The sequence below is a fragment of the Pan paniscus genome, chromosome X, assembly GCF_029289425.2.
Source record: "Pan paniscus chromosome X, NHGRI_mPanPan1-v2.0_pri, whole genome shotgun sequence".
Lineage (NCBI taxonomy): Eukaryota > Metazoa > Chordata > Mammalia > Primates > Hominidae > Pan > Pan paniscus.
The window spans coordinates 114262787-114289879 of record NC_073272.2 but is presented as its reverse complement, the minus strand read 5'-3'; the positions used below and the strand labels follow the sequence as shown (position 1 = coordinate 114289879).

Sequence of the window (27093 nt, the reverse complement as noted above, 5' to 3'; positions counted from 1 at the left end):
GCGTGACATATATTTTATTGAGGTAAAATTTACACAACATAAAATTAATCTCTTTAAAGTGTACAATCCAATGGCATCTAGTACATTCACAATATTGTGCAACTAGCATCTGTCTCTAGTTCAGAAACATTTCATCACTCCAAAAGGAAACTGCATACCGTTAAGCAGTTACTTCCCATTCTCCCATCAACCAGCTCCTGGGAATCTCTAATTTGCTTTTTATCTTTTTTTTTAAATTATTATTATACTTTAAGTTTTAGGGTACATGTGCACAATGTGCAGGTTAGTTACATGTGTATACATGTGCCATGCTGGTGTGCTGCACCCATTAACTCGTCATTTAGCATTAGGTATATATCCTAATGCTACCCCTCCCCCCTCCCCCCACCCCACAACAGTCCCCAGAGTGTGATGTTCCCCTTCCTGTGTCCATGTGTTCTCATTGTTCAATTCCCACCTATGAGTGAGAACATGCAGTGTTTGGTTTTTTGTCCTTGCGATAGTTTACTGAGAATGATGATTTCCAATTTCATCCATGTCCCTACAAAGGACATGAACTCATCATTTTTTATGGCTGCATAGTATTCCATGGTGTATATGTGCCACATTTTCTTAATCCAGTCTATGGATTTAACTAATTTGGATATTTCATATAAATAGAATCATACAATTTGTGACTTTTTGGGTCTGGCTTCTTTCACCTAGCTAATGTTTTTGAGGTTTATCTATTTCGTAGCATGTATCAATACTTAATTCTTCTTTGTGGCTGATGCTGTTATCAATTGAGGTTTTTTTGGAAGCTGTTGTAAATAGAATTGTTTTCTTAAATTCTTTCATGGATTGTTCATCACTGTGTATAGAACTACAAACGTCCTGCAACTTTGCTGAATTCATTTATTAGAGCTATGTTTTGTGTTGACTCTTTGGGATTTTCCATATATAAGATCATGTCTTCTGCAAATAGAAATAATTTGATTTATTCTTTTCCAATTTTCCTCTGCCTTTTATTTCCTCTCTTTGCCTAATTTCTCTACATGGAATTTTCAGTACCATGATAAATAGAACTAATGAAGGTGGGCATTCTGCCTTTTTTCCCTGATCTTAGAGGAAAATCAGTCTTTCACTATTGACTGGGTTTTGTTTTTGTTTTTTATAAATGCCTGTCAAGGAAATTTTCTTTTATTCCTAGTTTGTTGAACATTTTTTTAATCATAAAAAAGTGATGGACTTTTGCAAATGCTTTTTCTGCATCAATCGACATAATCATGTGGTTTGCATACCTTCATTCTATTAATGTGATACATTACATTGATTAGTTTCTGTATGTTGAATCCCTCTTGCATCCCTGAGATAAATCCCATTTAGTAATGGGTATATAATATGGTGCTGAATTTAGTTTGCTAGTATTTTATTGAAGACTTTTGCATTTATATTAATAAACAATACTAATCCATAATTTTCTTGTAATGTCTTTAGCTGGCTTTGATATTAAGATAATGCCAGTCTAATAGAATATATTACAAAATGTTTCTTCATCTTCTATTTTTTAGAAGAGTTTGAGAAGAATTGGTGTTAATTTTTGAAATGTTCGGTGAAATTCAAAAGGAAAACTTCTTGTCTTGAGCTTTCATTGTTGAGAGGTATTTGATCACTGATTCAATGTAGTTACTTTTTATATGACTCTTCAGATTATTTCTCCTTGAGTCACTTTTGGTAGTATGTGTGTTTTTAGAAATTTTTACATTTCATCCAGGTTATTTAATTTACTGGTGTATAATTGTTCATTGTATTGTTTTATAATCCTTTTAATTTTTTTTGAGATAGGATCTTGCTCTGTTGTCCAGGCTAGTTTGCAGTGGTGTAATAATGGCTCACTGCAGTCTCAACCTCCTGGGCTCAAGCAATCTTCCTAAGCCTCCTGAGTAGCTAGGGCCACAAACATGTGGCACCATACCTGTCTAATTTAAAAAAATTTTTTTTTGTAGAGATGGGTTTTCACCATGTTGCCTAGGCTGCTCTTGAACTCATAGGCTCAAGTAATCCTCCCACCTTGGCCTCCCAAGGTGGGAGGATTACAGGCGTGAGATACCACACCAGGAGGATTGGCCAGCCAATCCTTTTAATTTCTGTAAGGTTAGTAGTAATACCCCCACTTTCATTTCTGATTTTTGTAATTTGTGTCTTCTCTTTTTTCCTTAGTCTATCTAAAGATTTGTCAACTTTTTTGATCTTTTCAAAAAAAGAAAAACGTTTGGTTTTATTAATTGTCCTTATATTTTTCCTATTCTTTATTTTTTATATTTCCACTAAACTTCATCATTTCAGTTATTTTGTGAGTTTGGGTTAAACTTGCTCTACTTTTCTAGTTTCTTATGGTATAATGTTAGGTCATTAATTGAGTTCATTTTATTTTTAAATGTAGCCATTTACAGATATAAATTTCCCTCTGAGCGCAGCTTTTGATGCATCCCATAATTTTTTGGTATATTAAGTTTTTATTCTGCCATTCTCAAAATATTTTTGAATTTCATTTGTATTTTCTTCTTTCACTTATTGGTTGTTTAATATTGTTTAATTTTTACATATTTGTAAATTTTTTAGTTTTCTTTCTGTTACTGATTTCTACTTTGAATAATAATACTTTAAATGTATTAGGATACTTTGAATAATAATAATATTTTAAATGTATTAGGATACTTTGAATAATAATAATATTTTAAATGTATTGACATTTGTTTTGTGGTAAAACTTATGGTCCATCCCAGAGAATGTTCCATGTGCACATGAGAAAAAATGTATTTATCGTTGTTATTAGATGGAATGTTCTGTATCTGTCTGTTAGAATTAGTTGTTTTATAGTGTTGTTCAAGTCCTCTATTTTCCTCATTGATTTTCTGTCTTGTTGTTCTGTCCATTATTGAAAATGGAGTATTGATATCTCCAAATATTATTATAGATCTACCTTTTTCTCCCATTAATTCTTTTATTTTTCACTTCCTATAATTGTTGGGCTCTGTTGTTAGGTACATATATGTTTATAATTGTTATATGTTCTTGATGGCTTGAAATCAATAGATGATGTTCTTCTTTTAGTTGATGTTGTTCACAGCAACTTTCTTCATAAGTTCTATTTTGTCTGACAAGTTCAGCCACCTCAACTCTATTTTGGTTACTGTTTGTATGGAATATCTTTTTCCATCCTTTCACTTTCAACATACATGTGTCCTTATGTCTAAAGTGAGTCTCTTATTGAAAGCATATAATTGGATCATGTATTTTTATCCATTTTGCTAGTGTCTGCCTTTTAACTGGAAAATTTAATTCTTTCACATTTAAAGTAATTACAGTAAAGAAAAGACACTTGCACCATTTTATCTATAACATATACTATCATTTTTTTCTGTCGCTGCCTTCACTTGTGATTAAGTGATTTTTTTGTGATTAACTGATTTTTTTGTAGGGATTCTCTTCTTGTCTCTTTCTCTTTGTATTATTTTAATTGTTTACTTTGGTTAACCTGGGGATTACAATTATAATCTTTCTTCCATAACAATCAAGTTTTAATTATAGATACTCAGTTTCAATACTATACAAAGATTTTGCTTCTTTAAATCTTCATCCTTTTTTATGTTGCTATTGGTCATAAATTACATTTTTTATACATTTGGTGCTCATTAATATAGATTTATAATTATTGTTTTATGTATTTGCCTTTTAAAGGAAATAGAAAGTCAAAACAGGTGTAAGAAACCCATAGTACAATTCCACTGGATTTTATATTTGCTTTGTATCTACTTTTGTTGTTTTTTATTTCTTTATATGCCTTCAAGGTACTTTTTGGCGTCCTTTCATTTCATCCTGAAGGACTCCCTTTGGCATTTTTTTTTAGAGTAGGTCCACTAGTAATTAACTCCTTCTGATTTTTTGTTTTTGTTTTTGCTCTTTTACCAGGAGTGTTTTAATTTCTCTATGTTTGAAGGATAGCTTTGCCAGATTTAGAGCATTTAGTTGACAATTTTTCTTTCAGCACTTTAAATATGTCATCTCACTGCTTCCGGCCTCCATGGTCTCTGTAGAGAAATTCACTGTTTATCTTGTTAAAGATACTTTGTATTTGATGAGATGCTTGTCTGTTGCAGCTTTTAAGATTCTCTCTTTGCCTTTCAAGAGTTTGATTATACTGCACCTTGGTTTGGATATTTTGGAGTAATTCTTGCTTAGAGTTCATTGAGCTTCCTGGATTTATAGTCATGTCTTTATTCAAAGTTGGAAAGTTTGTGGCCATTATTTCTTTAAATATTTTTTTCTGATCCTTTTAATCTCTCATCTCCTGGAAATCTCATTGTGCATATATTGGTAAACTTGATAGTGTCTCAAAGGTCCCTTAGGCATTGTTCATTTTTATTTATTATTTTCTCTTTATGCTCCTTGGACTGGATAATCACAATTGACCTGTTTTCATGTTCTCTGATTCTTTCTTCTGTCTGCTAAAGTCTGTTATTGATTCCCTCATGTGAATTTTTCATTTCAGTTATTATAATCTTTAGCTGCCATATTTCCATTGTTTTTGTTTACAATTTTATACCTTTAATTATATTCTCTATTCCTTGAGACATTGTTCTTCTGGTTTGCTTTAATTCTTACTCCATGGTTTCCTTCAGCTCTTTGAGTACATTTGAGACAGTTGATGTAAAGTCTTTGTCTATTAAGTCCAATGCTTGGGCTTCCTCATGATCAGTTTCTATTCTATTTTGTTTTCTGAAAATAGGTCATATTTCCTAGTTTATTTGCATGGTTTTTAATCTTGGTAAAACTTGGACATCTTAATATTACAATGTGGCAGTTCTGTAAATCAGATTTTCTTCCCTTCCTGAAGTTGTTGCTACTTGTTTTGGACTGATTTTGTTTGACTGTTTAGTGATTTTTCAAAACTATTTTTATAAAGTCTGTTTTCTTTTTTCTTGGTCTTCTGTGGCAGCTAAAATCAGCATCCTGTTAGTTTGGTGGTTACCTAGCACTTTTACAGGGGTTTCTTAAATACCGGTAGGCAAAGAAAAAAAAGGAATGAATGCTTTCTTACTTTTTGCAGGTTGGGTCTGTTTGGGACCTTCCTTCAATGCTTAATGAGGTTGTTTATAACTCTGCCTCAGCCTCAACTTTATACTTCAGCAGAATCTCAGAGGCTGATGGACAGCCCGGCCACAGGTGGAAGAATGGTGTCTTTCCAGGCTTCGTCTAAGCATTCTGACATCCTTAGGCACGCCATGTGTAGCTTTTTCCATTCTCTGTTATATTTGAGTTCCTTAAAAATAAAGTTTTCTTTCCCAACGTATCTCCATTCCCAACCACTTTCTTCCCAGGCCATTCAGCGTGTTTCTTGTTTGTGTGGTCTAGTGTTACTTGTCCTAGTCTGTTGCAAACAATGCTTGTGCCTTTTAATACTTTTGGCAAACTCCAACCAGAACATCATCTGAGCCCTGGAAATGCTCTGAGTCAGGCAAAACAAAGGAAGTTACTGTCCCAGTCCTTCAGGGGGCCATCAGAGAAGTCTAAAAAGACAAGCACATTTCTTTGAGGAAAAGATTTGTATTTCTTTGGCACTAGCAACTTGCATCAGGAGTGCAGGCTTTCATCCTCAAATTAGCTGCATATCTGGAAATGGGATATGGTAGCAGGCAGCTTAAAACCCTACAGTGCTCCCTTACTGCAAAGCAGTGGGTTTCTTCTTCATTTAGCATTACCTTGTTTGTTTTAAATTTTTGATTTGATGTTTGAGTTTCATAATAGTTGATTCTGACAACTATTTCCAGGTCATTTTGTTGCTCTTTTGGAGAGACAGAACAATAAAGTTCCTCCTCATATAAATTACTTTAACGTTACTTATTTATTCCTTAATTTACCCTATGTTAGCTATTTGTTTTCTATATGCCAAACATTTTGTTAGATACTAGAAGTAAAGATTAATAAGTGGCAGAAACTCTTGTTATTTTTACTTTTAACAGTTACCAGATGAATTACTGTTGCCATTTTCATGATAGTCTTTGGTGTGGCATTAAGTCTGACTTTGAGCTGGTGCCGAAATTAGCAGAACATTTCAAGTAAAATTTTTTTTTTTTGAGACGGAGTCTCACTCTGTCGCCCAGGCTGGAGTGCAGTGGCGCAATCTCCCCTCACTGCAAGCTCTGCCTTCCGGGTTCAAGCCATTCTCCTGCCTCGGCCTCCCAAGTAGCTGGGACTACAGGTGCCCACCATCACTCCAGGCGAATTTTTTGTATTTTTAGTAGAGACAGGGTTTCACCTTGTTAGCCAGGATGGTCTCGATCTCCTGACCTCATGATCGGCCTGCCTCGGCTTCCCAAAGTGCTGGGACTACAAGCATGAGCCACTGCGCCCAGCCGCAAGTAAATTGTTTTTAACATTGGTGTTCTTACTTGAAAACTTCAGATCTAAACTATTTTCAGTAGTGTTAAAGTTTCCATATTGGAGCATCATTAAAAGTTTAAAGTTTTGGTAATGACATTGGCATCTAGAATCTAGCAACTGAATCAGGCAAAAAATCAACTTGTAAATCTGCTGTTGGTGAATTGTTTTACTATGTGTCATATTCTAGTCTGCTGGAGTTGTTAGTGAGAATTATCTTAGATACTGGGCTCTTCTCCTATGCAACCTTAGTAGGCATGACTACCTTACAGGATAAATAAACAATTCAGAATCTTGTTTTCTTGGGGAAGTAAGGAAAAGTAAGGTGAAATGTGGCTGTTGAAATATTCTGGAAGGTTAACCAACATCCTTCCTTTGGACATTTTTGGTTTCTTCCAGAATGGGCTGAAGGATATGTCAAGATACAGACTGATGAACTGGTGCTTCATTCTTGATAATAATGAAGCAGTGATCAAACCGCTCTACTTTTAATGTGAACATTATTGTCCATTAGTAAGAGATCTTGTATAACTCATTGTTCTTTTATAATACTCTTGTTTAGGTCGGCGACATGCTCAACCTTCACCAGTATATAACACGTTCTTAGATGTCTATTAAAGGCAGTAAAATTGCCATTTTTTGTTTTTTCCATTATAAATGGTGCTGCTTCAATCTATATGAATTATTCATACATATTTGGATAGTAAAATTTTCTTAGATTAATCATCAGAATTTATACTTATGATGCTTGGTATTTGCTGAGCTTCATGAGTCTATAAACTTACGGCTTTCACCAAATTTGAAAAATTTTCAGTCCTTATTTTTTTGCAAATAGTTTTTGGTCCCATTTTCCCTCTCATTCTCTGGGTCTCAAATCACATGCATGTTAGAGCATTTGATATTGTTTCACAGATTCCTGAGAGTCCATTCTTTTTTTTCTCAATGTGTTTCGCTCTGATCTTAATTTCGGACGATTTCTATAGATCTATCTTCAAATGCACTGGCTTTTTTTGTCTGTCATCTCCATTATACTGTTAAACTCATCCAGGATAATTTTATATTTCATATATTATTTTTTAGCCCACAAATTGCCATTCAATTATTTTTGTTGTTTTTATTTATCTTCTGAGGTTTTCCATTTTCAATAATTATGAGCATATTTTCTTTGATGGTATTGATATAAACATAATAGCAGCAATAAAATCTTTCTCGGTGAATTTTAACATCTGGGTATTCTCAGGATAGGTCTCTTAAAAGTTGTGTGTGTATATATATGTGTGTGTGTTAGTGTGTGTGTGAATGAGTTGTCTTTCCCTGTTTCTTCTTAAAGTAAAATATTTTAGATTGTAAACTAAACATTGTGAATGCCATGTCGTTGAGATGCTGGATTTGGTTCTTTTGCTCCAAAGAGTATTGGTGTTTTTGTTTTTGTTTTTGTTTTCCAGCAATCAGCTTGGTTGGACTCAAACTGCAGTCTCTTTCATTTGGGCTACAGCTCAAATGTCAATTCAGTTCATTTATCATTTCTTAGGTTGCTTGCAGGATATCCCAGGCAAGCACGGTTTAAATGTCATCTAGAGATTTAGGCAGAGTTTATAGTTTCCCAGAGAAGAATTTGTGGTTCTCTCTATCTTTACCTTTTCCTAGGTGCTCCTTCACCTTCCAGTTGCAAATTCCTCAGGTTCTTCAGGCCATAAAAACTGAAGACTTTTTGTTTTGTTTTGTTTTGTTTTGTTTTTGAGACAGGATCTGGCTCTGTCACCCAGGCTGGTGTGCCGTGACACTATTTCAGCTCACTGCAATCTCCACCTCCCAGACTCAAACAATCGTCTTATCTCAGCCTCCTGAGTAGCTGGGACTACAGGCACCAGCCACCCTGCCTGGCTAATTTTTGTATTTTTTGTAGAGATGGGGTTTTGCCATGTTGCCCAGGTGGGTCTCTAACTCCTGGCCTCAAGTGATCCACCTGTCTTGGCTTCCCAAAGTGCTGGGATTACAGGCATAAGCCCCCACACCCAAACAAAAAAACTAAAGATTTTTTTATTGGAGTTTTAGCCACCTCTTCTGGCAGAAATTGCATCTTCCTCTTAAGCTATAAGTCTTGAAAGTTGGAAACTCAACCTCTGTTGTTTCTTTTTTCCAAGTGTTGTGATTGCCAATATCTCTGTTTTGGATTCCTGTCCAATACCTTAAGGTAGTTGTTCTTTGTGTTTTGTTCCAAGTTAGTAGCTTTTATTTGCCAAAAGGTTAACAATAGAAGTGCTTATATGGCCATACTAGAAATCAAACTACCAATTATTAGAATTCAACCAGTGCAATAAGGAAAGGAAATACATCATGAGAAGTTCTTCTAACCAAAAGTTCATTATTGTTCATCATTTTCCTATAACTCCCTCAGATTGTACCCACCATGGAAGTTGATCGTGTGGAGGGTTTTTGTATTCTCCTTGACATGTTTCACTTGCAGAAATTATGTTTCCAATTGTGCTTCAAATGCACAAGTATATCCTGATTATCACTATGTGGAGAATTCTGTTGCCATAACCATTAGAACATAAGCTCCATTGGGTCAGTAATTATTGTTTATTTTTCCATTATCCATAGTGCATAGAACAATGTGTGGAATTATGTGAGCCAGCAATATTTTATACAATTAATATGTAAAAGGTTTGAAGGGAGTTGCATAGCCAAGAGGCTATAGCACACTTTCCATAGGGGAGGCCAATTCATAGTTGAGTGAAATGAAATCTTATTTTCAGGGGAAAAAATTGTGTATAGTGCTTCATAAGACATTTTTATATGTTTGTTCATTCATTCAAATGTTACATGATTTTTAATGATTCCAGCAATCACAGGTATCCCCACCAATAATAAAAAAAGGCAAAGACTGAATACAAGACATTAATCTTTCAGCTCTTCTGTTCAAAGAAAATACAAAAGGACTTTATTTTCATGAAGTAATGTAGACAATTTTTGCCTTTGAGAAAAGAATAAAAGTTCAGTATTCTGATAATTTAATTAAGATGTATGGGAATGTGGGGACAACTGTGAAGTAATCCCAAAGCTAGGACTTGGAAACAAAAAATTATAATCAATCTCTTTAAGTTAACATATATGAAAAGATGAATAGCCATGAAAGTTTAAAAATTCCTCAACACATTTTATAAAACAATACAGTGTCAATAGCAAAACTTGAAAAACACTAAAACAGGAGACTAGAGAAAATAGCATTCATTATTATAGATTCAAAGTTCAAAATAAAATATTAACAAATAAAGCCCAAAAAAGTACCAAAAGAATAACACATCAGAAAAAACAAGAGTTCTTCCAGGAATGCAAAGGCGATTTATCATCATGAAATCTACCAGTATAATCCCTGATATTAGCATTTGTGAAGAAATTTTTGGTCTTTTAATAGATATTGAAGAGTAATTTGATTAAATACAGAAGCCATTCCTAATTAAAATTTTAATAATGAAGGGATAAAGGCAGTGCCCTTAATTTTGATAAAGATAACTTACTAAGAACCTACAACAAATATTATAAACAGCAATACAATAAATGTATTTCAATTACATTAAATTTAGAAATTGGACAAGATGCCGGTTTACCCCATTACTCATCATTATGCTATTAATTTTCACTATGATAAGAGTATAAACTAACTTGTATAACTTTGGAAAACAAGGTATAAAATGATCTCTTGTTTATCGGTGATTTTTTTTTTTTGACTGTAGGACTAGCGAATCTGAGACTCTTCTAAAAACTACACTGGATTTACTGAGAGAATATAATAGTCTGGCTGGATACAAGATACATATAAAATAATCTAGAGGTTTAACTAGTCCAAGAACAAGTGCCAGAGATAGAAAAAGGGAAAATAGTCTATTTGCAACAGTGACAAAATTCATTAAAAATCTTATTAAAACTTTAACAAGATAATTACAGGTCCTACATGAAAATACAATCACAAAACCTGCACACGTACTCTCTTAATTTAAAATTAGAAAGATTAAACAGCAACAACAAAATAACCACCAAATCTTATGGAAAAATATAAATCTACATCTAAAGAGATATTATATCATACTATATTCTTTGGATGGCACAATGTAGATCCAAATGTATTTACCTGTGATATCAATTATGTAAGAAAAAAAATCATCAACCATACACAGATTCTTTGAATAAATAAGGGGATTATTTCCCAACATACTTCATGAGGCCAGTATAACTTTGAAAATAAAGCTTGAAGATGTATCACAGTAAACAAATAAGGAGAAAATTATGTGAGTAAGTCAATGTAGGCACACATTTTTAAATATAACTCAACGTAGTTCAAGTTGAATAAATTTCAGCAAACTAAGATTCTAACTTTCTTAAACTAAAGTATATCTCTCAAATATTTAATAATTAAATGTTGGAAAAAAACAAGAAAGTCTACCATCACAACATCCATTGGGCATTGTACTAGAGTTACTTATTACTGTGTTATGAAAGTAAAAATGTTCAGGACTTAAAAGGAAAAATGAAAACATGATTGTGTACATAAAAAAATTTACAGATAAATGTTGAGCATTAACGAGTTTAGAAAGGTTGTTGTATATAAAGTCAATATCTGAAAAAATCAATCAATTTTGTTTTCATAAAACAACATACAATGATAAAATGACATGTTTTAAAAAGTTACCGAGGGGGAGGAGCCAAGATGGCAGAATAGGAACAGCTCCAGTCCACAGCTCTCAGCCTGAGCGATGCAGAAGGCGGGTGATTTCTGTATTTCCATCTGAGGTACTGGGTTCATCTCACTAGGGAGTACCAGAGAGTGGGCGCAGGTCAGTGGGTGCACGCACCGTGCACGAGCTGAAGCAGGGCGAGGCATTGCCTCAGTTGGGAAGTGCAAGGGGTCAGGGAGTTCCCTTTCCGAGTCAAAGAAAGGGGTGACAGACACACCTGGAAAATCGGGTCACTCTCACCCGAATACTGCGCTTTTCCGATCGGCTTAAAAAACGGCACACCATGAGATTATATCCCGCACCTGGCTCGGAGGGTCCTATGCCCACGGAGTCTCGCTGATTGCTAGCACAGCAGTCTGAGATCAAACTGCAAGGTGGCAGCGAGGCTGGGGGAGGGGCGCCCGCCATTGCCCAGGCTTGCTTAGGTAAACAAAGCAGCCGGGAAGCTCGAACTGGGTGGAACCCACCACAGCTCAAGGAGGCCTGCCTGCCTCTGTAGGCTCCACCCCTGGGGGCAGGGCACAGACAAACAAAAAGACAGCAGTAACCTCTGCAGACTTAAATGTCCCTGTCTGACAGCTTTGAAGAGAGCAGTGGTTCTCCCAGCACGCAGCTGGAGATCTGAGAACGGGCAGACTGCCTCCTCAAGTGGGTCCCTGACCCCTGACCCCCGAGCAGCCTAACTGGGAGGCACCCCCCAGCAGGGGCACACTGACACCTCACATGGCAGGGTATTCCAACAGACCTGCAGCTGAGGGTCCTGTCCGTTAGAAGGAAAACTAACAGACAGAAAGGACATCCACACCAAAAACCCATCTGTACATCACCATCATCAAAGACCAAAAGTAGATAAAACCACAAAGATGGGGAAAAAACAGAGCAGAAAAACTGGAAACTCTAAAAAGCAGAGTGCCTCTCCTCCTCAAAAGGAACACAGTTCCTCACCAGCAATGGAACAAAGCTGGATAGAGAATGACTTTGACGAGCTGAGAGAAGAAGGCTTCAGACGAACAAATTACTCTGAGCTACGGGAGGACATTCAGACCAAAGGCAAACAAGTTGAAAACTTTGAAAAAAATTTAGAAGAATGTATAACTAGAATAACCAATACAGGGAAGTGCTTAAAGGAGCTGATGGAGCGGAAAACCAAGGCTCGAGAACTACCTGAAGAATGCAGAAGCCTCAGGAGCTGATGCGATCAACTGGAAGAAAGGGTATCAGCGATGGAAGATGAAATGAATGAAATGAAGTGAGAAGGGAAGTTTAGAGAAAAAAGAATAAAAAGAAATGAACAAAGCCTCCAAGAAATATGGGACTATGTGAAAAGACCAAATCTACGTCTGATTGGTGTACCTGAAAGTGATGGGGAGAATGGAACCAAGTTGGAAAACACTCTGCAGGATATTATCCAGGAGAACTTCCCCAATCTAGCAAGGCAGGCCAACGTTCAGATTCAGGAAATACAGAGAACGCCACAAAGATACTCCTCGAGAAGAGCAACTCCAAGACACGTAATTGTCAGATTCACCAAAGTTGAAATGAAGGAAAAAATGTTAAGGGCAGCCAGAGAGAAAGGTCGGGTTACCCTCAAAGGGAAGCCCATCAGACTAACAGCGGATCTCTCGGCAGAAACCCTACAAGCCAGAAGAGAGTGGGGGCCAATATTCAACATTCTTAAAGAAAAGAATTTTCAACCCAGAATTTCATATCCAGCCAAATTAAGCTTCATAAGTGAAGGAGAAATAAAATACTTTACAGACAAGCAAATGCTGAGAGATTTTGTCACCACCAGGCCTGCCCTAAAAGAGCTCCTGAAGGAAGCGCTAAACATGGAAAGGAACAACCGGTACCAGCCGCTGCAAAATCATGCCAAAATGTAAAGACCATCGAGACTAGGAAGAAACTGCATCAACTAACGAGCAAAATACCCAGCTAACATCATAATGACAGGATCAAATTCACACATAACAATATTAACTTTAAATGTAAATGGACTAAATGCTCCAATTAAAAGACACAGACTGGCAAATTGGATAAAGAGTCAAGACCTATCAGTGTGCTGTATTCAGGAAACCCATCTCACGTGCAGAGACACACATAGGCTCAAAATAAAAGGATGGAGGAAGATCTACCAAGCAAATGGAAAACAAAAAAAGAAAAGCAGGGGTTGCAATCCTAGTCTCTGATAAAACAGACTTTAAATCAACAAAGATCAGAAGAGACAAAGAAGGCCATTACATAATGGTAAAGGGATCAATTCAACAAGAAGAGCTAACTATCCTAAATATATATGCACCCAATACAGGAGCACCCAGATTCATAAAGCAAGTCCTGAGTGACCTACAAAGAGACTTAGACTCCCACACATTAATAATGGGAGACTTTAACACCCCACTGTCAATATTAGACAGATCAATGAGACAGAAAGTCAACAAGGATACCCAGGAATTGAACTCAGCCTTGCATCAAGCGGACCTAATAGACATCTACAGAACTCTCCACCCCAAATCAACAGAATATACATTTTTTTCAGCACCACACCACACCTATTCCAAAATTGACCACATATTTGGAAGTAAAGCTATCCTCAGCAAATGTAAAAGAACAGAGATTATAACAAAATATCTCTCAGACCACACTGCAATCAAACTAGAACTCAGGATTAAGAATCTCACTCAAAACCACTCAACTACATGGAAACTGAACAACCTGCTCCTGAATGACTACTGGGTACATAACAAAATGAAGGCAGAAATAAAGATGTTCTTTGAAACCAACGAGGACAAAGACACAACATACCAGAATCTCTGGGACGCATTCAAAGCAGTATGTAGAGGGAAACTTATAGCACTAAATGCCCACAAGAGAAAGCAGGAAAGATCCAAAATTGACACCCTAACATCACAATTAAAAGAACTAGAAAAGCAAGAGCAAACACATTCAAAAGCTAGCAGAAGGCAAGAGATAACTAAAATCAGAGCAGAACTGAAGGAAATAGAGACACAAAAAACCCTTCAAAAAAATTAATGAATCCAGGAGCTGGTTTTTTGAAAGGATCAACAAAATTGATAGACCGCTAGAAAGACTAATAAAGAAAAAAAGAGAGAAGAATCAAATAGACACAATAAAAAATGATAAAGGGGATATCACCACTAATCCCACCGAAATACAAACTACCATCAGAGAATACTACAAACACCTCTACGCAAATAAACTAGAAAATCTAGCAGAAATGGATAAATTCCTCGACACATACACTCTCCCAAGACTAAACCAGGAAGAAGTTGAATCTCTGAACAGACTAGTAACAGGATCTGAAATTGTGGCAATAATCAATAGTTTACCAACCAAAAAGAGTCCAGGACCAGATGGATTCACAGGCGAATTCTACCAGAGGTACAAGGAGGAACTGGTACCATTCCTTCTGAAATTATTCCAATCAATAGAAAAAGAGGGAATCCTTCCTAACTCATTTTACGAGGCCAGCATCATTCTGATACCAAAGCCGGGCAGAGACACAACCACAAAAGAGAATTTTAGACCAATATCCTTGATGAACATCGATGCAAAAATCCTCAATAAAATACTGGCAAAACGAATCCAGCAGCACATCAAAAAGCTTATCCACCATGATCAAGTGGGCTTCATCCCTGGGATGCAAGGCTGGTTCAATATATGCAAATCAATAAATGTAATCCAGCATATAAACAGAGCCAAAGACAAAAACCACATGATTACCTCAATAGATGCAGAAAAAGCCTTTGACAAAATTCAACAACCCTTCATGCTAAAAACTCTCAATAAATTAGGTATTGATGGGACATATTTCAAAATAATAAGAGCTATCTATGACAAACCCACAGCCAATATCATACTGAATGGGCAAAAACTGGAAGCATTCCCTTTGAAAACTGGCACAAGACAGGGATGCCCTCTCTCACCACTCCTATTCAACATAGTGTTGGAAGTTCTGGCCAGGGCAATTAGGCAGGGGAAGGAAATAAAGGGTATTCAATTAGGAAAAGAGGAAGTCAAATTGTCCCTGTTTGCAGACGACATGATTGTATATCTAGAAAACCCCATTGTCTCAGCCCAAAATCTCCTTAAGCACATAAGCAACTTCAGCAAAGTCTCAGGATATAAAATCAATGTACAAAAATGACAAGCATTCTTATACACCAACAACAGACAAACAGAGAGACAAATCATGAGTGAACTCCCATTCACAATTGCTTCAAAGAGAATAAAATACCTAGGAATCCAACTTACAAGGGATGTGAAGGACCTCTTCAAGGAGAACTACAAACCACTGCTCAAGGAAATAAAAGAGGATACAAACAAATGGAAGAACATTCCATGCTCATGGGTAGGAAGAATCAATATCGTGAAAATGGCCATACTGCCCAAGGTAATTTACAGATTCAATGCCATCCCCATCAAGCTACCAATGCCTTTCTTCACAGAATTGGAAAGAACTACTTTAAAGTTCATACGGAACCAAAAAAGAGCCCACATCGCCAAGTCAATCCTAAGCCAAAAGAACAAAGCTGGAGGCATCACACTACCTGACTTCAAACTATACTACAAGGCTACAGTAACCAAAACAGCATGGTACTGGTACCAAAACAGAGATATAGATCAATGGAACAGAACAGAGCCCTCAGAAATAACGCCGCATATCTACAACTATCTGATCTTTGACAAACCTGACAAAAACAAGCAATGGGGAAAGGATTCCCTATTTAATAAATGGTGCTGGGAAAACTGGCTAGCCATATGTAGAAAGCTGAAACTGGATCCCTTCCTTACACCTTATACAAAAATCAATTCAAGATGGATTAAAGACTTAAACGTTAGACCTAAAACCATAAAAACCCTAGAAGAAAACCTAGGCATTACCATTCAGGACATAGGCATGGGCAAGGACTTCATGTCTAAAACATCAAAAGCAATGGCAACAAAAGCCAAAATTGACAAATGGGATCTAATTAAACTCAAGAGCTTCTGCACAGCAAAAGAAACTACCATCAGAGTGAACAGGCAACCTGCAAAATGGGAGAACATTTTCGCAACCTACTCATCTGACAAAGGGCTAATATCCAGAATCTACAATAAACTCAAACAGATTTACAAGAAAAAAACAAACAACCCTATCAAAAAGTGGGCAAAGGACATGAACAGACACTTCTCAAAAGAAGACATTTATGCAGCCAGAAAACACATGAAAAAATGCTCATAATCACTGGCCATCAGAGAAATGCAAATCAAAACCACAATGAGATACCATCTCACACCAGTTAGAATGGCAATCATTAAAAAGTCAGGAAACAACAGGTGCTGGAGAGGATGTGGAGAAATAGGAACACTTTTACACTGTTGGTGGGACTGTAAACTAGTTCAACCATTGTGGAAGTCAGTGTGGCAATTCCTCAGGGATCTAGAACTAGAAATACGATTTGACCCAGCCATCCCATTACTGGGTATATACCCAAAGAACTCTAAATCATGCTGCTATAAAGACACATGCACACGTATGTTTATTGCGGCATTATTCACAATAGCAAAGACTTGGAACCAACCCAAATGTCCAACAATTATAGACTGGATTAAGAAAATGTGGCACATATACACCATGGAATACTATGCAGCCATAAAAAATGATGAGTTCATGTCCTTTGTAGGGACATGGATGAAATTGGAAATCATCATTCTCAGTAAACTATCGCAAGAACAAAAAACCAAACACCGCATATTCTCACTCATAGGTGGGAATTGAACAATGAGATCACATGGACACAGGAAGGGGAATATCACACTCTGGGGACTGTTGTGGGGTGGGGGGAGGGGGGAGGGATAGCATTGGGAGATATACCTAATGCTAGATGATGAGTTAGTGGGTGCAGCGCACCAGCATGGCACATGTATACATATGTAACTAACCTGCACAATGTGCACATGTACCCTAAAACTTAAAGTATAATAAAAAAAACAAAAAACAGCACTCCCCATAAAAAAAAATAAAATAAAGTTTATCTCTTTAACTCTTAAAAAAAATAAAATAAAATATAAAGAAACTAAAAAAAATAAATAAAAAATAAAAAGTTACCAATTAAAAGTCTTTCAGGTCTGGCAAAACTGAAGTAAGCACATTTCATCCTATCTCTCCTATAGATTAAAACTAAAACCTGTGCACATATACCCAAAACAAGTAACTGAGGTATGTGAAAAATAAATAACAGCAGACTAATTGGGCAAGACAATAAAAGTTAAACAATGACCAATAAAAGAATTATTTTCCTTTCCCTTCCCACTTCCCTTACCTCCTGGCTTAGATTTTAGTACGGCCCAAAATCTTCAAACTGTGTAGTGGATGTGCAGAAAGAAACCTCCAAGAAAAATACTGTCTTCCCAGGGGACAAGAGGACAGGCATAAAACAGAGAGATTTCTTTGCTTCACTTTTTCTATCCTGGCATAAACGGAGGCAAGCATCGATCATTAAATTTCCCATCTATAGTGGCAACACCACTATACACCAGGAGCTCTGCAGGCAACTAAAATTTTGAAAGTTAGGCCATGTTCATGGATTGGAACATTTAATATTGTTAAAATGGCAATACTTTTCAAAGTGGCCTACAGATTTAATGCAATCCCTATCAAAACCCTAATGTGTTTGTTGGCAGAAATGGAAATGCTAATCCTAAAATAAATATTTAATCTTAAGGGATCTCGAATAGCCAAAACTTTCTTGAAAAGGAGAAAAAAATTTTAGGACTCAGAATTCCCAATTTCAAGATTCACTGGAAAGCTATTATAATCAAACAATGTGGTACAAGTATAAGGATAGACATAGATTAATAGAATAGGATTCAGAGGCCAGAAATAAACCTATTTATCTACAGTCAGCTGAGTTTTACACTTGTGACAATACCTTCCAATGGAAAACAATAGTCCCTTCAACAAATAGTGCTGGGAAAATTGCATGTAGATATCACGTGCAAAAGATTGAAGTTGAACCCTCACCTCACAACATACACAAAATTTAACTCAAAATGGTCCAAAGATCCAGATATAAAAACCAAAGGTACAAAACACTTAGAAAAGGACACAGGGGTAAATCTTAGTGACCTTGGATTTGGCAATGGTTTCTTAGATATGACACCAGTAGCATTAGCAGAAAAGAAAAGATAGAAAAATTGGACATCATTAAATTAAAAATTTTTTCTGCATCAGAGTGCTATCAGAAGAGTGTAAAAACAGCCCACAGAATGCAAGAAAATATTTGCAAATAAAAAATGGGTAAGGAACTTGAATAGACATTTCTCCAAATGAGATATACAAATGGCCAACAAGCATATGAAAAAATGCTCAGCATCATTAGTCATTAGAGAAATATAAATGAAAACCACCATGAGAAACCACTTCACTCCCACCAGGTTGACCGTAAACACAAAACCAAAAACAAAATGAGAAATGTCAAGTCTTGGTGAGGATGTGGAGAAAAAATTGGAAACCTCATACATTGTTGGTGATAAAGTGAAACGGTGCCGTCACTGTGGAAAACAGTTTGTTAGTTCCTTTAAAAGCCAAACACGGAATTACCATATGACCTAGCAATTCTATTTATAGATACTCAAGCAAGTATTTGACATGACTCTTTATAGTGGTACTTTTCACTATAGCCAAAAGGAGGAAACAACCCAAATATCTATCAACTGACAGATGAATAAACAGAATGTACTATATTCAGATAATGGAGTATTATTCAACCATAAAAAGAGTGAATTACAAATACATGGCACATTATGGTTGAACTTTGAAAGCATCATGCTAAGTGAAAGAAGCCAGATGCAAAAGATCACATATTGTATGACTTTATTTATACGAAATATTCAGAATAGGTAAATCCTTAAAGACAGATAGGAGACTAGTGTTTTCCAGAGGCTGAGGAATGGGGCAATGTAGAAAAGCTACTTAATGGATATGGAATTTTTTTTGGAAGTAGTGATAAAATATCTTGGTACTGGATAGAGATGACGGTTGGACATCATTGTGAATGTACTAAATACCACAGAATTGTATACTTTTAAATGGTTAATTGTTAATTTTGTTATATGAATTTTATCTCAATAATAAAGGATCCAAATCTCAAGACATAATATTCAAAGTGTCAAAGATACAAAATGTTTTATCCAAATATACACAGAATTAGAAAAATCTCAAAAATTCTTAAGGAAAAAGAGAATCAAAGACAGCAACCCTTAGATAACGCAAATGTTGGAATTTGTAGACAAAGACTTCAAGGCAGCTACCCTAATCATGCTCAGTGAAGGAAGGGGGCCTCTCTTGAAATGAATAGAAAGGTAGGAGTTCTCAAATAATGAGTATAATTTATTAAAAAGAACCAACTGAAAGCTTGGAGCTCAAAAAATACAATATTTGAAAAAAGATCATTGACTGGACTCAATAGAAGAGTAGAGATGACAGATAAAGAGTCATGAAAACTAAAGTTAGATCCATATAAATTATATAATCTGAACAACAGTGTGAAAAAATTAAAAATAAATGAACATAGTGGGGACCTGTGGGACAATAACTATATGTTTAACATTTGTATCATTGGAATTTTATAAGGAGAGGAGAAAAATTGATGAAGAAATACTATTTGAAGAAATAATGGTCCAAAATATGCCGCATTTGGGGGGAAAAAATTTACAGATTTAAGAAGTTCTGTAAAACTCAAATGTTTAAACAAACAAACAAAAAAATCATACCTAGATCATCATAATCAAACTGGTCAAAATAAAAGATAAAGACAAAAACATTGAAAGTTGCGTATCTTCAGATTTTGCATCAGAAACCATGAAAACCAGAAGGTAGTGTAACCACAAATTTAAAAGCCTGAAAGAAAGGAGCTATCAATTCAAAATTCCATATCCAGTGGAAATATATTTCACAAATGAATGTGAAATAAAGAGATTCTCAGGTGAAGGGAAACTAGAAACTCATTGCTCTAAAACAAGTCTCTCTAAACTAGGAGACTTGGTCTAAAAATGTTAAAGGATGTTTTTCAGGCAGAAGGAAATTACACTAAAGGAAAACATGAAAACATCAGGAACAAAGGAAGAACAACAGAAACGGTAAATATCTTAGAAAATATAATAATTTTTCTTAAGTCTTTAAAATACATATGATTCTCAGAAGCAAAAATTTTGTAACATTGTCTGATAGGGTTCTCAATGCATGTAGATGTAATCCATATTACAACTAAGACCAAAAAAAGGAGGATAAAGGAGCATATATGGTTTTATCTTTCAGTTGATGTGATAAAATGTTAAGGGTAAGAAACTTGGAAAAAATATGTATATACAGGTTGAATATTTCTAATCTGAAAACCTGAAATCCCAAATTCTCCAAAATCTAAACTTTTTGAGCACTGAGATAATGCTTAAGGGAAATACTCATTGGAGCAGTTTGGATTTTGGAATTTTGGATTAGGGATGCTGAACTGTTAACTATAATGAAAATATTCCAAAATCTAATAAAATTCAAAATCCAAAGCATTGTGGTCCCAAGAATTTTGGATAAGGGACACTTATAATATACAGGTATATTTTAATTCAGAGCATTGTCACTTAACAAACAAACAAAAAACTGTACAAAGAAATATAGTAAAAAAGCCAATAGATCAATAAAATTGAAATACTCAAATAAAAAGAAAAAACATAACAAATCAGAATTAGGAAACAAAAGAATGTTTCCCATTCCTATAGGAAATAAAAGAGTGGAAAAGACAAGGGATAAATAGAAAACAAAACACGGTAGACATAAGTCCAAACAAATCAATAATTGCATTAAATCTAAATGGTATAAACACACCAATTCAAGGAAAGAGATAGCGATTTTGGATTAAAATTGAGAATAAAAATAAACAAGACACAATTATATGCTGTCTATAAGAAACTCTACAAATTTAAATTTAATAATATAGATAGTTGTACAAGCTGAGCATCCTTTATCTGAAATGCCTGGGATTAGAAGAGTCTCAGATTTTGGACATTTTGATATTTTGGAATATTTGCATATACATAATAAGACATGTTGGGGATGGAACTCAAGTCTACACGTGAAATTCATTTATTTTTTGGCCTGAAGTTAATTTTATGCATTATTGCAAATAATTTTGTGCATGAAACAAAGTTTTGATGGCATTTTGACTGTGACCAGTCACATGAGGTCAGCTGAGAAATTTTCTACTTGTGGCACCATATAGGTGTTCAAAAAGTTTTGTATTTTGGCTGGTCATGGTGGCTCATGCCTGTAATCTCAGCACTTTGGGAGGCTGAGGTGGGAGGATCACTTGAACCCAGGAGACCAGCCTGGGAAACATAGGGAGATCCTGTCTCTACAAATACTTTAAAAACTTAGCCTGGCATCGTGGCATACACCTGTGGTCCCAGCTACTCAGGAGGCTGAGGCAGGAGGATCACCTGAGCCTAGGAGGTTGAGGCTGCATGATTGTGCCATGGCCCTCCAGACTGGGCAACAAAGAAAAACCCTGTCTCAAAAAAAAAAAAAAGTTTTTGATTTTGGATTATTTCAGATTTCAGATTTTGGGACTAGAGATGCTCAACCTGTATAATAAAAGTATGGATAAAAGATATACTGTGCAAATACTAATTAAACAAATGCTAGAATTTTTATATTAATAACAGATAAAGTAAATTGCAGATCATCAGATATCACCAGAGGTAACACAGACCATTTTATAATGATACAGGTGTCAATTCATCGAGGGAATATAACAGTCCTAAACGTTTATAATACATTTAAAATATAATAACATTTAAAATATAATAACAGGGCTTCAAAATTCATGAAGCACAACAATGGTAGAGTAGAAAGAAGAAATCAAAAGTAGAATTACAATTACACTTCAAGATTTCAACACCCCTTCCTCAGTTAATTGACAGAAAAGCATACAGAAAATTATCACTGAGGTAAAAGAACTGAACAGCATTACCAACAAACTTGACCTAATTGACATTGATAAAACATACCACCTGACAACAGGAAAGTACACATTCTTTTCAAGAACTATGGAAAATTGACCAGGAAAGACCATATTCTGGCTCATAAAATATACCTGAAGAAATTAAAATGGTTGCAATCAAACAACGTGTGTTGTCTGAGTATAACAGAATTAACCTGAAAACAAATAAAACAGATATCTTGAAAATGTTCAAATATTTGCAAATTAAATAACACAATTCTAAATAATTCATGTTTCAAAAGGAAAAGGCAAATGAAGTTAAAAAATAATTTGAAGTAAATTAAAATGAAAATAAAACATACTAAAATTTGTCTGATGGTGCTAAAGTAGTACTCAAAGGGAATTTTCTAACGTTAATGGTTTATTTTAGAAAAGAAAACTCAAATCCATGATCTAAGCTTCCAAAATTAAAGTGCTAGGCAAAAAAGGAAAAATGAAATCCAAGTACCAGAAGAAATAAATAAATATAAAAGCAGAAATCAATAAAATTTAGGCAATACTATAATATTGAGAATTCAATGAAATAAAATGCTGCACTTTATTGGGAATAGATCAATAAAACTGATAAACCTCTCAACAGATCGACTAAGAATTAAAGGTAGAAGCCACACATTATCAATTATCAGTGATCAAAGAGGTGATATCTCTATAGACTCTACAGAAATTATATGGGTATTATACATAACAGTATGCTTATACATTTGCATGGAACTTTGGGGTCCTTGTATATGAAACCATACGTTTTTTGAACTATTCACTAAGCCCCTAATTCCAATGGAGAGTCTGTGCTGCTGAGGAAAATAAAGGGATATAAATGCTCTAAATCCCAAACCCTAAATCAGCCTGTTTTTCAGCCTAAGATTGGCCCACTTACCATCCACTGTGAAGAATGCCAAAGCCAGGATAGTTGACTAGAAACTCATCCCAGATTCGAATGCATAGCAAATCAACATTTTTTAGAACCCCAAAGTCTTTGGAGATGGCCTGTTTAACTTGACCCTAATTTAAAGTCAGTGGAAAACTCGATAGCATCCCAGGATACAACTCAAGTTTGTGCTGTTGACAGAATTGATTCTCTGCCAGTAGCATCTCCTACAGATTAGTCATTTTCATATAAAGATCCATAGTGAAATTTCAGCAGTCTAAAGTGAAAATGGAAAATTATGTATAACAGCCAATTATTTATAAAGCTAAATATATTCCATTTAAATGGCTTATTTCTATTCTGAGATTATATCCTTCCTGTACCAATCCAGAAGTAGAAGGGCCGCTAGGATTGGCTGGATTTTGCATTACTTTTAATCCTGCCCTATGTTTTTAAGAGCTGGGCCCTGCTCTCGATATTTCCTATCACCTTGCTTTTGACAGAATTCCCTGGATATGATTGGATACTGCAGCTGACAGAAATTATATCTCTGAAATATTTGTAGGGACATGCCGCTAACTTTCTCCCTTTGCAATCACACCTACTTCCTTGTAACTTGATTCTTGCCTCAAAGTGTAATAGACTGTTTCTGCTCAATTTAGAATTGTTAGTTCTTCTCTGGAATACTCCTCCCAAATATCCTTCTTCTGACTTTGAGACACATTTTTAAATTTACTATCTTACCTTGACCCTCAGACTTGAAATTAGAGGCTGCTTTTCAGGATATAATCTTTGTTTTTTTCTATAATTAAGAATTAGATTCTCTCTACCTCTAGGTATTTGGCTCTGGCTAGCCTAAATAAATATGCCCAACTATTAAATCTCCCTAATTCGGTGTAGCTCTGAGAGTAGGTGGCACAATTCTGGAGGCATTATCTGTGTGGCCAGTGTTGTTGCTAATATGGTTTAATGCAGATCTACTGGCCCTGAACTTAAAGATCCACTCACATACCCACTGCCTCTTATGAGCCAAGGTCATAGCAGTCAGTACTCTACCCTCCTCTAAATACATTTGTCAGAATGCCTTTCTAGTGATGCAGCTCTGGCATCTGTGTTTCCATGACACGCAGATTTTATTGTTCTTCAGTGAAGCAGAGTGGTGTTTCTGGTGTCTGTCATGACGAAGTGGGCTGGGAGATGGGACATCCTACATATGCAACCAGCCAGCCCCCTCTTATATGAAATAGGGATTTCCTGGCAGCACTATGCAGGATGTTCAACCTCCCGGCCCATGCGAAGATGAACTGCTGCACCATGAAGTTCCAGTTTCTGCTGAAAGGCTTGACATTGATTGATGCTTCTCTGTGTAAATGGTGTCATGAAAGCCTCTTCTGGCCTGGTGGTCTTTTCCTGATGAACTGGTTGTGATTACAAATAGCCTAAATGATCCAAAAGCTTGTTAACCAATAACTCGTCTCTTACTTGAACTTAAACCCCTTATCTCAAAAATATCATTTCCCACCAATTAAATAAAAGGAGAAAAATCTCCTGACACTTATAGGTACCAAGATATTTTCTGGGTTACAAACACTGCCCAGCTCCACTTCCAATTTAGTCAACCTGTATTACCTGCTTCTAAATCATATAAACAGACTTCTTACATGATAGTAGAGGAATTCTATGGCTGGAAGACCCCAGATGGGCTGCACACACTTTTTGCCAAAGCTATCCCAGATGTATCACAATTTAGTTGCCAAAAACACAGGCCTAGAAGCATCATGAGATCCTAGGCTCTGGGGCTCTGCAATGTGACCACCACATTACAAAATAAAGAAACTTAGCTAAGGACAAATTCAATCAGCCCTGTTCATTTAGCTTAGCAAATTCTGCATTATGTACTTGCTCATCTCAAGTCTCTCAGCACCAAGAACTTTCCTATCTGCAAAATTTTGTGAGCCTACAATTTCATCAGGACCTGACACCTGAGAGGTTCAATACGATCTACAATATCTTCAAACAAACAAACAAACAAACCCTAGATTTTCTCTTCTGAGATAGTCTCACAACCCATCTTTCCTGGAATTTTTTATGTAATTTCCAGTTGAGCTACTTCCTTTCAAGCTGATCTCAAGACTTTACCTATGAGTGCATGGAAAAGACTTCCATTTCTCTGTTGATATTTTCTTCAGAGTTGAATGGAAGACAACTTTATTAAATGATTCTCTATTTCTTCTATTGTATGGATCTTGAGTGGTGGAAAAGGGATAAGGACAAAGAAGGAATCATGAATTCTTGCCTAAGCAAGAATATAATAATGAGGACTTCTGCCGATTTGTACTATGTGACTCTATCCTCTCAGTAGTGGGGAAAAAGAAATGAGTAGGTAAGAGAATAAGATATAATTGTGGCTTTAACTTTATGACTCTAGATTTTCTGGTTTGGATTTTGGCTTTACTTTATCACATTAAGCATACCTTTAATCTGGTATTTTATTTACAAGAGAACAAAAGTAAAATCTCTTTGACTATGTCATTAATGTAGAGTGATTTCTAAGTCAATAGAAAAAAATATAATTTTTTAAAAGTATATTTAATCTTGCCAGGCATGTTGGCTCACGCCTATAATCCCAGCACTTTAGCAGGCCAAAGTGGGTGGATCACCTGAGGTCAGGAGTTCGAGACCAGCCTGGCCAACATGGCGAAACCCCATCTCTACTAAAAATACAAAAATTAGCTGGGGGTGATGTTGCGTGCCTGTAAGCCCAGCTACTTGGGAGGCTGAGGTAGGAGAATCGCTTGAACCTGGGAGGCGGAGGTTGCAGTAAGCCAAAATCGTGCCACTGCACTCCAGCCTCAGAGACAGAGTGAGACTCCATCTCAAAAAAAAAAAAAAAAAGGATATTTAGTCTTTATAATTTGTTTAGTCTTGATGACACTAGCAGGATTAACATTTGCTAACTCTCCTAGGTGCTTCAGTGATAAACAACATGGCCATGCTATCATTCTAATGTTCACTAAGAACTAAAGTAAACTGTAAAATATATTTTTGAATACTGCTTTTTATAGTAATCTTCTTAATAACTAATGACATATTCAGAAATATTAAAATGCAGATTTCTTTAAAATTAAATATACATCTAAATAATGTATGGCTTATTCATGGCCAAGTAATTAATCATTAAAAGTTGTAGGCCAGTGTTTCTAACTTTCGCTATGACTCACTAATTTACCATGGAATTTGATGGGATACATTATTTTCTACAATATATTTTAAGCCAAAGATATAGGATATAACCTATAAAATCAATTTCCTTTTTATCTTAAAATTATATATTAATATGTACCAAACAATTATTAAAATCTAAATTTACAGCTACAGATACTAGTATGAACAATATGCTGTCAGGTACTAGGCAGATTTCTTAAAGCATCATGTAGCAATCATGCTTTTAGACCGCTCAAAGTAGCATTAGTTCAAAGAGACACCATCTACAGCTTTTAGTTAGATCACCTTACTAACTGCTGTTTGTGATCTGATAGTCTGTACGTACTCATATCTGCTTTCTCTAGTTAGTGAATTTCTTGTTTACTGTTAGTAATAATCCAAGGCTTGAAAAAACATCTCCAAGTGTACAACCAAGTGTTTGACTATGGATGCCCCCAGGATCTCCCTTCTTTCATATCATAGGTTGAAAATGATTCTTATTCACTACTTTTCATATGCCCAAGTTGCAAAACATCCCCACGTTTTACTGTGCTATGCTTTTAATTGATTCGCTATTCAAACAGTTCACTCTGCAGAATAATGATAATAGATTAAAAGTGACGGTGAAATTTTAATTAAGAGAAAAGAGAAACTCCTGAGGGTTCTAAGGGGAACCAGAAAGTGATATTGATATACAACTTCACAGCTGTGTTAGTCCGTTTTCATGCTACTGCTAAAGACATACCCGAGACTGGGAAGTAAAAGAGGTTGAATTGGACTTATAGTTCCACATGGCTGGGGAGGCCTCAGAATCATG

At 35.7% G+C, this 27093-nt stretch overlaps 1 protein-coding gene across 3 annotated transcripts in view; it reads right to left on the bottom strand.

Annotated features, from left to right (window-relative positions):
* HTR2C (5-hydroxytryptamine receptor 2C) overlaps positions 1-27093 on the bottom strand; it is a 325553-nt gene that overhangs the window by 62267 nt on the left and 236193 nt on the right. The window lies entirely within an intron of this gene.